This window comes from Patagioenas fasciata, chromosome Z (genome assembly GCF_037038585.1).
Source record: "Patagioenas fasciata isolate bPatFas1 chromosome Z, bPatFas1.hap1, whole genome shotgun sequence".
NCBI classification, from domain to species: domain Eukaryota; kingdom Metazoa; phylum Chordata; class Aves; order Columbiformes; family Columbidae; genus Patagioenas; species Patagioenas fasciata.
The window spans coordinates 73,641,324-73,655,196 of NC_092560.1; the positions used below are offsets into that span (position 1 = coordinate 73,641,324).

The 13,873-nt window shown below is 52.0% G+C and overlaps 1 long non-coding RNA gene across 1 annotated transcript; it reads right to left on the reverse strand.

Annotated features, from left to right (window-relative positions):
- Positions 1 to 1,820: 1,820 nt before the first annotated feature.
- Positions 1,821 to 3,195, reverse strand: LOC139826433 (uncharacterized). Its single transcript, XR_011736486.1, has 3 exons — positions 3,017 to 3,195; positions 2,266 to 2,433; positions 1,821 to 1,902 (listed from the first exon to the last, which is right to left on the reverse strand). It is a non-coding gene; the product is annotated as an uncharacterized lncRNA (long non-coding RNA).
- Between the last annotated feature and the right edge of the window lie 10,678 nt (positions 3,196 to 13,873).

Consider the following 13,873-nt stretch of genomic DNA (forward strand, 5'->3'; position numbering starts at 1 on the left):
CGGCTGCCCTCGGGGCCCTCAGTCCCAGCCCAGCTTGTTCCCACTGTCGCTCCTGAACTATCGTAAGGATTTCAGCAGGGAGTGATGCTGAAAAGTCATCAAAAAGACCCTCTAACACTGTTCTGGAAGTGTTAAAAAGGAAGCACTTCTATTAAACACGCCAGACACTCGGAGGATTGCTCCTTTAATCGAGCGTGCACACCATTCGCACTTCTTGCTATTTATTAAAAATAACTATTGCATATTCATTTGTCTCGCCTGCTTAGATAATGTATTAAACATAACTATTTACATAACCCCGCCCTTTCCCGGAAATCCACCTTTAGTATTGCAGTGTCTTCCTCAGGGCTGTCTAGTGGTGCCCGGAGGTCTTGCAGCCCGGTGCCCCCTCCCCGGGTCAGCTTCTTGACCTAATTTCTTAAACAAGGATATTGTCATTTTGCGCTGCTACTCAGCAAAAGTCATGTAGCTCTTTGGAAGGTTTTCTTGCAGAGGCTGACACCAGAGAGCCAGAGGAGAGCCCAGAGCACTCTGGCTGGATGTGAAGAACTGGGATGGGTCCTGCTTCAGGCTGCTGACCCAGTGACCAGGAGCCTGGCCTGTCCCCATGGGCAGCGCTGCTGAAGCATCAGCCCAGGAGCTGCACAGGAACAGCACTCAGTGTGAGTCCCCTGCAGAAACCTGTGCTGCTCCGCTGCGGTGGAGCACCAGGGCTTGTTGTGTGCTCCGAGTGGAGCTCCTGGACACCAGAATGGCCTGGGGAGTCCAAGTAACAGTTTTTATTAGCAGCGGGCTGCCAAGCAGATATTATCAGGTGCTCTGACCGAAAGGCCAGCCCCTCACAAAAAAGGGCAAGATGGGGGACACTCCTTGTGCCAAAGGATTTTGTCAGGGAACTGTGGCAAGGGAAGGCTACGGGAGCATCGTTTCCTTTTGCTCAGCTAGGAAACATCCCCGTGGTGGAGGGAAGGCAGAAAGCCGGAGGAAGGCCTCAGCCTGCAAAGGGCGGAAGGTGGCAGCTTTGAGAGGGCCTGTGATACAACACTGCTGTGCACCAGACTGACAGCCACATCATCTGGTCTGTTTCTCCATTTGCATTTTAATTCTCATTGGGGCAAGGCCTCCACCTCTGTCTGGCCGGTGTCATTCGCTTCCATGATCTTCCCATGCACCTGCACTCGATAAATGCAGGTGTATCCTGGTTTTCCCCAGTTGCTCTCTATGACAAGTTTCAGAAAGCGAAAGGCTCTGGGGATCCCATTCTGCAAAGAAACCACAGCAAAAAGCAGTGTCACTCGTGGGGTGTAACGAGTGAGAGCAGGCTCCACATGTCTGCCTGTGCCAGCCCGTCCCCTGCTCCAGGACCAGCTCCCGCCCTGGCTGAGGCAGCAGCTTCTCCTCCTTCCCTTCTCCCACCCAGGCGGCAAAGGACTCTGTGCCCCACAGAGCAAACTCTGGGCCACAGCGAGCGTGGTGGGCAGCTCTGGAAACCTGAGGCTCGCTGGGGCTGGGGCCTTGCCCTGGGAAAGTCCCGCTGCCGGGGCAAGGTGCTGGGTGTCCTCCCTGCCACCACCTGCCCGCTGGGTGCAGCCAGGCAGCTCCGGGGACCCCAATGGCTGCGGGGCCAACGTGGCCCTTGCTCTGCTTTTGCAGCCCTGCCGGAGGCCACTCTCCCTCCCGATCCAGCCAATGTTTCTCTGGCCTGGGGTCAGGCCCTTGCCCTAGCAGGGACCGTCCACACTCCTTGTGCAAGGGACTTGCTGCAAACCAGCATTTCTGCCCTGGCCTCTTGCCCACACACGCTCACTGCACCTGCAAAGGGAAGGTCTGCGGCGGGTCTTTCTTCACAGTGTAGGTGAATCTCCCCAGCACAGTTTCCTCCTCGCCTTCCTCATCCAGTCCCTTGGAGATAAAGCACAGGGCAGAAGGTCACGCTCGACCCGACCACGAGAAAAGGCTCGTGCCAGACCCAGGCCTGTGATTCGAACCGCATTGCTGTGGCTCCAGCACAGCCTGGCACAGGATGCGGTGGGGCTGAGTCTCCTCCTTGTCTTGTGCTCAGGGTCATGGAGGTGCTGGGTCAAAACACGCTGAGCAAATCTTAGGAGGGTGAACACTGCCCCATGTGTCCCTTACAATGTCCCCTCAGGGAACAGCAGAACTTGGGAGCACAGCAATCTCAGCAGATGCGCAGAGAGCGCCAAGTCCCCATTACAGCTTTTCCCTGTGCCCGGTCCCAGCTCCCAGTGCCCAGCAGAGACTTACAGAGACGGTGAAATCTCGGGGGGCACTGCTGACAGTCCCTGGTTGAGAGGCTGCGTTTGAGGTGTGTTGTATGATGACAGCTGTTGGTTGTATTTGTGTGGGCAACCGGATGAGCACCTCACTCCGAGACCCTTGGAATGGCCAGCAGTATCCCGGGGATGTGTCCGGCTGAAAGCAGAGGCCAAGAGCAATGAACCTGAGGCCATGATGGGCCCCGCTGGGCTCCCATGCAGCCAGAAGCACAGTCGGCACTGCGCCCGTGGGCCGGGCTTGTGCTCCACACGAGCGGTGTGTTGGGAAGCGGGCAGAAGCACCCGGCTGTGTTCCTGGTTCTGGAAAGAGGACAACAGCCAGCCAGTGGGAACCATCTGATACCCTGCACCGGAGTCAGGGCTTTCAGGAAACCTCTCATTTTGGCCAGCAGCTCTGCAGCCTACCCCACCCTCAACTGCCCCATTGGGAGAGGCACAGTCAGAGCTGTGGTGGGGAAATGGGGTCCCGAAGGAGAAGCTCCTTGAGCCAGCAGTGACCAGGGATGGTGAGCAGCAAGCTCAGCGCAGCTCAGGCCCCTTGTGAGGGCAACTGCCGTGTTCTAGGGAAGCCAAGCCCTGTGTCAGACCTCAGCTGTCATGCACGGGACCAGGGGCCATGGCCTTGAGGAACACCACTGGCCTGAGGGGAGATGCCCCAGGGCTGGCCCCCAACTTTATCAAACGCAAGAGAAGCAGCACTGAGGGTTTTTTCTACTCACCTGCACAAAGCTATCCAGACGTGGTGGAGCACACAGGAACCAAAACACACTACAGAACCCTGTGCAGCGGTTGGACGATTTCTGCAGGTCGATGGCAGCCCCTGAAGGCAGAAGAGAGCAGCTGACGGCAAGAAGCCTCAGGCTTGGAGGAGCTGGGTGGCTGCAGGACACTTGCAGGGCTGCCTGCCAGCCCTGCAGGCAGCAGCAGATGCTCATAGGTGCCCCAGGAAAAGGAGAGGATCCTCGTGCCTGCTGATGGTGTTTCTCTCCTATCAGAACAATGAGAAGGGCTGCGGGTGCTGGGAGGCAGCAAGCCCCATGGGAAGGGCAGCAGACCCAATGCAAGGCTTCGCTGTGTGGACAGCAGAGAATGAGCCGTCCACTCCCTTTTGTTCCCCAGGGAGGCTCAGTGCAAAGGCAGGGGGCAGAAATACTGTCCAGGACATGGTTGGGGCTCCAATGAGTGCTATGACAACAGGGCTGGGCTGAGCACATGGGAGTTGTGCTCTTGGCCCCTGTGGTTTTGTGCCACCTCCCTCTGCCCCAGAGAGCAGAGTCTGCAGCACAGCCTGCGTTTGGGAGCGCTAAGCACGATGAGCTCAGTGCAATAACAGCCCTGCCTGTGTGTGCCCATCCGCACCTGGGGTTTTCAGAGCCCAGTCAGACATCCCCGTGTTTGCAGACTTGGCGTCTCTCATTTGCTGAAATTCCTGGGAAAGACAGAAAGGAACAGGGAAATGACCACGTCAGACCTGGCCAGGAGAAGGGGCTTTACAGTGGAGCAGCTCAACCAGCAGCCCCTGGCAAGGGACGGGTGTGTGGGCTGAGCAGGAAAAGACCACACGCTGGCCCAGGAAGGGCTTTGTGTGGAGCCCTGCTCATCCCAGCCCTCCTTCCAAAGTGCAGGATCACCTTCATCATAGCACTGATCTCTGCAGCCAGCTGTGCCATCTCATCCCTCAGCTCTTGCACCTCTTGGGATTGTTCCCTCCACAGAACAAGCGTGTTCCTGCAGTCAGGAGGAAAGCAGATCTTGTCAGAGAGCTGCCCAGCCCAGCCCAGAGGCTCCAGGCTGGACAGGAGCAGAGACAGAGGTGCTCGAGCCCCCTCTTCTTTCCCCAGTTTGCAAGTGCTTCCTTCCCGCTCCAGGTTTAGCAAAAGGCCCAGGCAGCAGCGAAAGGCACGAGCCCTGGGCGCTGTGCGAGTGAGCGCAAGAGCGTGGGCTCATCTGCCAGTATCCAGCAAAGCTGCTGCAGGTCAGGAGTGAGGAGAGGGCTCTTACCGCAGGGACCTCAGCTCGGCTGGAGGGAGCCTCAGCAGCAACTGAAAGAGAAAGGCCCTCATTTGAGTCCCAGAGCTGCCGGGACTTTCCAGAGCCAGCGGCTCTAGGGAGGCTCAGCATAAGCTGGTGCTGATTTTGTGGGTCACTGCCTGGAGCCGGAGGATGAGGCAGTTTAATCAACCCTCCCACCCCCGGCAGAGCTCCTTTGCAAGTCTTTCCTGTCCCACTGACCTGCTGCACATTCATTGCCTGTGCTGTCCACATGAGCAACGACATCCCACAGCAGGCACCAGCTGCAACCAAGACAGAGATGCTTGACCAGAGTTTCTAACCATGCCCATAGCCCCGCAGTCTCCTCCCACACCAGGGTGGTAAGAGACGGGCTGAGCACATGGGGAAGGGGTGCAGAGAGACTGCGGATCCGAATAAGGACTCTTTCCTGGGGCTTTGGGGCTCTGCAGAGCCCCGCTTCCTGGACATGCTTTGCACCCCAAAGCTACGCTACCCTTCCCCTGCATGCAGCAAGCATCTGGTGACCTCCCAGACCTGCAAAGCTGGGAGGTCCAAGGCCCCCACTGGTGCTGCAGCACCTCAGCCTCTCACTGAAGCTCACAGCCCGCGTGCCTCTGTGCCTCTGCTGGCACTGGGCAAATACTCACTGAAAACAGCAAGGCTCATCACAACTAGGATTCCTGAGTTTGTCTCCATTTTCAGGGTGACCACCTCTTTCCTGAAAACACATCCTGGTGTTAGCAGTGCTCAAGGGCAGAGTCCTGCAGAGAGGGCTTTTCTATTAACACTGAGGAGCAACAATTTAGATGGAAGCCAGGGGATGTCCTGTTTAGGAGCAGCTCCAGCCTCCCCGCTGCTTGCCCTGAGCCACCAGCACCCCCCGTCCTCATCTCCATGTCCACACCGGACACGTGTTGTACTCACAGAATGGAGATGCCTGTGCAGATGCATCTCTGGAGGGAGAGCACGGCGGCTGCCAGGCGGTAAGCAATGCTGAAGACCAACCCTGGGCAAAGAAACCGGAGCAAAGGCTGAGGACCCTTCTTGAGGATGCCTGTCCGGGCATGTGCCAGAGCCCTGCAGGGAGGTGGGTGCTGGTTTTCCCTCCCTGGGGCAGGAGCAGGGCCAGGCTTATGGGTGCTGGTTGCACCCTGGGTGTGGAGGAAGAAGGGCCGGCAGGATCCCCTGGCAGGCCGGGCACCGGTGGCGTAGCTGGGGAGGGAGGGAGGAAAGGTGGATGATGCCTTGGCCTCTCAGCTTCTACCATCCTGGGGTACCCCATGGTTTTGACAGTATCCCACAAAGGCATGGACATGTCAGCTGGCTCCCCATGGTCACGCTGGCCCCAGGACTCCCTTGGGAAGGGATGTCGCCAGTCCTGCAGGGCTATGGGTGCTGGCTGAACCAGGCACACTTGGTGTAAACACGGACTCAAAGGCATCTCTGAGTTACCTTCCTTTTCTCCAGCACTGCATCTGCAGCGTGGTGGCCCTCTGCAGTTGGTGCCCTCGTCCTCCTGGGAGGGGATGCACCTATGGAAGAGAGAAGATGGGGCCAATCTCTGCATCAGCTCTGTGCCACCTGAGCCAAGGCCCTGGCCAGAAGACAGGCTTTGGGAAGCCTCCTAGGAAATGTCCCTGCCACGGTGAGATAGGGCAGAAGCAGCAGAAAAAGCAACAGCAGCAGCAGGGGGGCAGCACAACGGCTGCTCAGCACAACTGCCCCCCAGCCCCACAGCACCAGCCTGCTGCTGGGGAGACCGCTCAAAGGCCTGGAGAACAGCAGGAACTCGTGAGTCTCCTGGGGGGACCCTGCACAGCAGGACCGTGAGGTTTGGTACTGGGGGGTAGAGGCACTTTCATCTGAGCCTCTTGTCAACTCCCAGTGGGTTTCTCAAGCTCTGCCCGCAGCCCTTGCTGGCTTCTCCATACTGTCCCCCAAGCCACACATTACGCTCTGCGTGTCCCACCCACCAGCTGATGTCCCCAGGAGGAACAAATTCCTCGTACCTGTTCCACAGGACCTGAGTGGCCCCAGCTGCACATATGCCCTCCATATTTTGAGCGCCTTGGAGTCTTGCAGGAGCCCTTCTTCTCCCCATCTTGGGGAGAAATTAAGGTCTCCTGCAAGCCTGTCTGTCCTCCTTCTGTTGCAAGACTATTGCCTGCTCAGAGGAGACCACTTAGGCGAGAACCTCAAACCGATTGCCGGGAGCTGAGCGCCTGCCACGGGCACACAGCCAGCAGGACAGGACGAGCTCCTGACAGGCACGAGGTTGTGGCCCAAAGTGCCGTGGGGCAGGGCAGCCAGCCTGCACTTCACAGGGGCCTGGCCCCACACACTGTGACCTCACAGCTGTGACATCACAGATGGAGCTATGGGGGGCAGAGGGGACAGGGACAGACCCCGCAGCCCACTGGGTGCTGTGTTTTGCATTGTTGAGCAGACACCAGTGTGTTTTCGCTCGTGCCGAACAGTGCTTGCAGAGCACCGAGGCTTCCCCAGTTTCTGGCTGTTCCCGTGCACGTGCTGCCTTCATCTTCTTCAGCATTTCCTAACACAATTTCCTCAGGCATTCATGCTTTCAGTCCTTCATTTAATGTATTGATAGGCTGCTGTTTTATGGAGATGCCTTTTGGAGAAATGTTTAAGAGGTGGTGCGCAACCCCCAGGAAAGCACAGCTATGATACGAAGCAATGGCTCCATGAGCTCTACAGCTTCTGGGACACATGGGAGGTGTACTCCATACGCCTGTATGGAGTACAAAAGGCTGCAGAGGACACATCCAAGCACTGTGAGGGACATGGAATGGGACCACTGTGACGTTCCAAGCCAAGTTTGTTCCTGCGTGTCTCCAGTGACGCACACATTGCACAGCCCTTGGTTTGTGAAACTTTGCTGCCATCAGCCCAGGAGCTGCACAGGGACAGTGCTCAGTGTGAATTCCCTGCAGAAACATGTGCTGCTCTGCTGTGGAGCACTAGGGCTTGTTGTGTGCTCCACGTGGAGCTCCTGGACACCAGAGTGGCCTGGGAAGTCCAAGCAACAGTTTTTATCAGCAGCGGGCTGCCAAGCAAATATTATCTGGTGCTCTGACCGAAAGGCCAGCCCCTCACTGGAACAGGCTGCTCAGGGAAGTCGTTGAGTCATCATCCCTGGAGGTCTTTGAAAGACACATGGATGAGGTTCTTATGGACATGGTACAGAGGTAGGCTTGACAGTGTTAGGTTAACAGGTGGTCTTTTCCTACCAAAATGATTCTACGATTCCAAATGACATCCAGAGGTCCCTTCTCACATATACAATTCAGTGATTCTCAGATATAGCAGAACACGGTGTTTTCACCAAAGCAGAAGATTGTACCACTTATTGAGTGCTTACTGACATGTTCACAGCAAGAGGAGTGAGCTTTCCTGCTAAAGGCTATGGAGATGCTGATGGATCTCAACCATAGTGAGCTAAAAAGGCTGCAGTGAAAAAGGGATCTCACAGAAAGCAGAGCTAAAGTCAAAAGATCAATGAAACTCAGCTTTCTGTTTTAAACCTTATTTAATTTCAGTGGTTTTACAAGCGATTTACAACAGCAACAAGAAAACATTCAAATTGATGTGTGGTACTTAACAGTATGAAGATGGAAATACAACCCCCAAACTTCCCGGCTTCTGTAACAATTAAGTAGGAAGGCACTGGCTTAGCACAGAAATCTTACTATGATCATAAATATTATTGCACCAAGCAATATGAGCTTCCATAAGTGCAGGTAGTAATACCTTTATTCCAGAATGCAGTAGGACAGAAAGAGTGAAACTTTCAGAGCTTTATAAATGTTACGGAGGGAACCTGAGATTCAGCCTCTCTACAGGCACTACTGAGTAGCTCAGAAAAGCTCCACAGAAGATGCTACAACAACCTGCTGTTGAAGGCTCCTTAGGAATGTGCCTCAGCTTCATAAAGGATATGCAAAGGAGCGGAAGCAGATAGAAAGGCAGTTCTCTCCCTCACGCATGCATGCTCTTACTAACAAATGGCCTTTGCAGAACAAGAATGGATACTTATAAAAATTATGTAGTAAAATAAACAATTGTTCTATTTTCATTGACTACTGGAGTCCAAACCTGGTCATAGTAGTTTTGTACACCAGTTGTGACATATTCAGAGGTGCAAAAGGAAATCGTGGGAGGATTTGTCCTGAAATAAGTCATTGGTTCATCAGTTCATACACAGCTATTCTGTATTTAAAAACATTATTTTTTTCTGCAGCCATCATTTTGATGTTTGGAACACAGTATTTGTGGGAAAATTTTCTTCACTAGAGGTAAACGTTCAAAGGAGAGACAGAGAAGTGGGAAAAAAAAAAAAAAGGAAAACTTTATTTGAGTAAAAGGAGATCCCACAGGAGTCCCTGTGGGGTCTCTCAAAACAAGGGTGGGGAGGACGCCATCTTTCGCACACCCCCAGGACAGATCCTCCCACACCTGCTGGGTCTCACACATCAAGAGAGGCTCCCTGCACCTCCAGCACTGAACGTGTCCCTGTGGCTGCGCCACTGCTGATTGGTTGTTACACAGCAGCCAATGGCACAGGCTCCTGCTTTCCCGCCACCATGTATCCATTTTCCCGCCACAGCGCTGGGTAAATCCCCTGTGTTGGAACTGGCTGCTGCAGCTGCAGAGCTGGACTGGGAGAATCTCACTCCCTGTGACACAGAGAGATGATTGTGTGTGCAGCATTCATCTGGGAGCCGGCTGTGTGTTAAAGAGTTCCAGGGCAGGGGAGCAGTGTCTCTCTTGATGAGCAGCAGGGGAATAAGGGCTTGAAGTGCAACAGCCAAAAATCCCAGTGCACTAGCAGTAACGGGCAGGTTTTCCTGCAGAGGAGGACAGTGGAGAGCCAGAGGATAGCCCAGAGCACTCTGGCTGGATGGGAAGAACTGGGATGGGTCCTGCTTCAGGCTGCTGACCCAGTGACCAGGAGCCTGGCCTGTCCCCATGGGCAGCACTGCACAGCCTGCCTGACACTTGCACACAGAGGAGGCTTTGTCCCTTCTGTGGTAGTATCTGCGACTGCCAGTGCACCTGCTCGCTCTCAGTATCTGATGTGGGCAGTAAGCCACCAGGAGAAGAGGCTGCTGAAGCCATTGTGTTCTTAACTTCCATCTTGGTGGCAGAGTGCCACTGGCCCTCTTCTCTGAGCTGCGGCAGTCACCAGACTCTTCGTCCATCTGAGGCACGCTGGACATTTTGTGTCAGCGCATTTCCAACAGACGCTCCACACTGCCACCAGGGTAATACTAGAAGTCCCATATCCTCACAAGGGTGAACTCAACAAAGTCAGCACTGGCTGAACTGCTGGAGATGAAGATAGTGCTCACCAGGAGCGACAGCTATTGGCTCCTGACTGTCCTGAAATTTTTTGTATAATCTCTCTCTTGTTACGTCTCTTGCCTTATTCTGCATTGTTAAAACCCTTGTTGCTTTATGTAGTCTGGGATTGGACTAGATGATCTTTTGAGGCCCCTTCCAATCCCAAACATACTATGATACTATGAAATGACCAAGACTCCGATAATTTGCCAAACAAGAGTCTGGGTTTTTTAATACGTGAATTGAGGCAAGCAAACAGCGCTGGGTGCGCAGGGGGTCTCTGCTCTGCCTTAACCTTGAATACAAAAAAGAATTACATATACAACTTGGTTCAACTATTTAACTATTAAACCATTCTCATTTTCATTTATACTGGACATTCATATTAACAATACTGATAGTAGTGACATCACCAATCCCATGTCAATTTCAGTTTCAATTCCCCCAGTCCTTGAGTTACTTTCCAGGTTCTTTGTTCCATCAGTGGTCCTTTAACTCAAGGGACGTGCGTCCATCCTTTCTCTCCAGTCCGAAAAGCTGTTTCTGTAGTTAACTTTGCCAATTGCCATTTTATTGTCTGATTCATCCTTTCGACCCTCCCGGACCTTTGTGGAGGCCACGGAGTGTGGAATTCCAATTGAGTACCTAATGATTGACTTAGCATTTCCTGGTTCGAATTGACACATTGGGTGATCCCATACCTAGGTACTCAGTGTTCCAGTAAAACCTTTACTACTACTTCTGCCGTAGCTCTTGCTACTGGATAAGCTTCCACCCATTGGGTCAAATGATCTACTACTACCAATAAATACTTTATCCTCTCCACTTTAGGTAGTTCAGCGGAATCAATTTGCACCTTTTCAAAAGGCCCGTATGCTGTTTTCCTTCCACCTATGGCTACTTGCTGACACACCTTCTTATTTCTGACAAGTCAAGCAGCCCCGTGGTATCTGCTTTGCTATTTCAAATACCTCAATGCAGCCGAACTGTTTCAGAAAATGATCACTCCGTGCTTTTGTACCCCAGTGTGTTTGTGCATGTAATCGTTCTAAGATTCACCTTGTATAAGCTTTTGGCAACATTTCATGTCCATCAGGTAGCTTCCATTTTTCCTGCTTCAATTCAGCCCCTATTTGTTTCAGCTTTGCCTCCTCTTCACAGGTGAACTTCTTTTCTCCTTCTCCCTTGTCTTGCTTTCCCTGGCTATTGGCTCCCTGTCTTATGTTAATTTTAGGAACCCGAGTTTTTAATGCCGCTTCCTGAGCCTTTCTGTCCCCCAAATTGTTTCCCCTAATTCGGTAATCTGGTCCTTTTTGGTGCCCTCTCATGTGTACTACAGCTACCTCCTTTGGTTCTCTTAACGCTTTCAAAGTTCTCACTATCAGCTCTTGATCTATTAAACTCTTTCCTTGGGCATTGATTAAGCTCCTCTCTTCCCATATTTTGCTAAAGATGTGGACCACCCCATAGGCACACTTGGAATGCGTGAATATAGTTCCTGTTTTTCCTTTTAATAACTCTAGGGCTCTACACAGAGTGTATAATTCACAAGCTTGGGCGGACCATGATGGGCGTTAGGGGACCCGCCTCTATAGAGTCTAAGTCTTTGTTAATGATAGCATATCCTGATTTTCTTTTCCTTTCTACCAGTCAGGAAGAATCATCTATGAACAGGACCTCTCCTTCCCCTAACCCCGTGTCTCTCAGATCTGGCCTTACTTTAGTCTGGGTCTCAATTACCTCCAAACAATTATGTAACAATACCTCTGATGGTTCTCCAAATAGGAATTGGGCTGCACTTTGAGCAGAGGTCACTCTTAGCTTGAAGTTGGGGGAGTCAATCAATATTGCTTCATGCTTTAAAATACAGCTATCTGTTAACTACTTTTCCGCTTTCTGCTGAAAAACTCTCCTAACATTGTGTAGTGTATAAACTATTAAGGGGGCACTAAAGGTAGTTTTCCTGACTTCTATTAACAGTGCCGTAGCAACCAGAGCTTGGAGACACGCGGGCCATCCCCTGCTAACTGGGTCCAGTAGCTTAGAGCAGTATCCCACAGGTTTCTTAACCCCTGCCCAATCCTGGGTAAGGACGCCATGCGCCGTCTGATTTGATATGTTCACAAAAAGAAAAAATGTTTTTTCTATATCAGGGAGGCTCAACACAGGGGCCTGTATCAACACCTTCTTCTTCAGAACTCGTATTATCTTCTGTAGGCCACTTAAGTTGGTTATGGTTTAATTTTTTGTATAAAAACTTTGCCTTTTCACTGCAGATTTCGAGCCAAGGCCTACAATATCCTAATAACCCTAACAGTTACCGAATCCCTTTCTTTGTTATAGGGGCTCTGAGAGATAAGATGCTCAATGCTCCATCAGGGTCTAGTTTCTTTTTCCGCTTATTCAACCAATGACCTAAGTGTGGGCAGCTCCTCAGAGGGCAGAGCTGGTGGAGCGACTTCAGCCAGCTGTGCCCAGCCAGCACCTGCCCAGCCTCATCCTCACCTGTGCCACTGCCCTCCGCTCCACTCCTGGCAATCAATTTGAGGCTCTAGGCCAGCTGGTCTACCCTGGGCAGGCAGTAGTGCTGCAGCAGAAGGAGGTCACACAAGCTTGCAGGAGACTTTAATTTCTCCCAAGATGGGGAGGAAAAAGGCTCCTTCAAGACTGCAAGGCGCTGACCTGCCAAGCAGGCCAGCCACTCGAAATGTAGAGGTCAGATGTGCAACTGGGGCCACTCAGGTCCTGCAGAACACATACGAGATGTTGTTCCTCCAGCTGACCTCCTTAGTCCATAGGGATTTAGTGAACTCAGACTACTGTGTCCTCCTTTGTGGATTCCAATTCTACCGCTGTTTGCTCTCTTTCAAAACAAACTTAACCAATGGCTGGTTACTAAAAGAGGGCTCAGCCCAAATTTGCTGTGTCAGATAGGGAATTTCCATTTAACCTGGACCCAATGAGGTGCTGATGTAAATACAAACAAAAAGAAAGGTAGAGATGACGTCAGATTTTTTCTTAAAACAATAGAAAGAATATCAGGAACCAGGTATTGCCTACTGCCTCTCTCTCACACATGCTGTTATCAGCTCCCCAGACCACAGAGGTTGAGCTGGTTGTTGATGTGCCCATTACTAGACCAACTGAGTGCTGGGCAGTGGCAAGGAGAGTGCTAGAAAAGCCATAGGCCCTCTGTTTGACCCATAAGCACCATTATTCTCATGTTCTTCATGCATGTGAGGCTTGTTAAGACTTTGTGCACATATTTATTGGAACATGGGACATCAGTCAACAGTCATGACACCAGTCAGTCACCAGCACATTTTTCATATGCATTGCATGTAGACCCCTTAACCAAGGACCTGGTACTGTATTACATTATTAGTTTAATATCAGCTTACTCACCTGTGGGGTCCCGATCTGATTTTGGGCTAGGGAAGGTTTCAAAATGATCCCCAGAGTGAGACAAGACAGTAACAAGGTCAGGTGCTGCTAAACCCTCTATTTTATTTTTATGCTTGAAACAAGAGCAACAGCATAAGGGGGTGATAGAAATTAGGAGGAAAGTTAAGCAAGTATGCGAGAAGATCAGCAAGAGTGAAGCAAGAGACAGTCATAGCCAGGGATCCAAACGCCATCTTCCATCGGCAGCTCTCAGGTTTCAGGCCCCGGTAGCTCTGGCAGTTCTCAGGTCTCCGGTTGTGCCAGCATCAGAGTCCAGGTCCTGGTAGTGCTGGCAGTTCTCAGGTCTCAGGTCTGCCAGTCTCAGGTGTCAGGTTTTGGTCCCGGTGGTGGATGGACACAATCACAAGTCGTCACCTGGTGTTTTGTGGCAGTTAATGGTGGGCACCTGGCAGGCCTGGCCCCACATGTTGGTGGCTGATATCGCTAGAGCTTTGCTTGAGCTTACATAGGCATCAAGCTTTCTTTGAATCTGAGCAGTTCACAGTGATCAGGTATTTTCCACTTTAACTCCACCTATCAAAGCATTTGCAGCAGGCCCAATCAAGCAAGCAGTGGGAGCAACCATTTCCCTGTCCTGTTTCTTCACAAGAAGGCTTTGAGAATGTTATTGCAGCAAGCCAGCTTCGAGACAATAATTCACAATATCTCAGTCTTCCACACTCATGCTGTGCACCAAGAACCACTGTGTCTCACACTGCCCTGTCCTACAAGCAACATTATCTGCAGAAACAGGC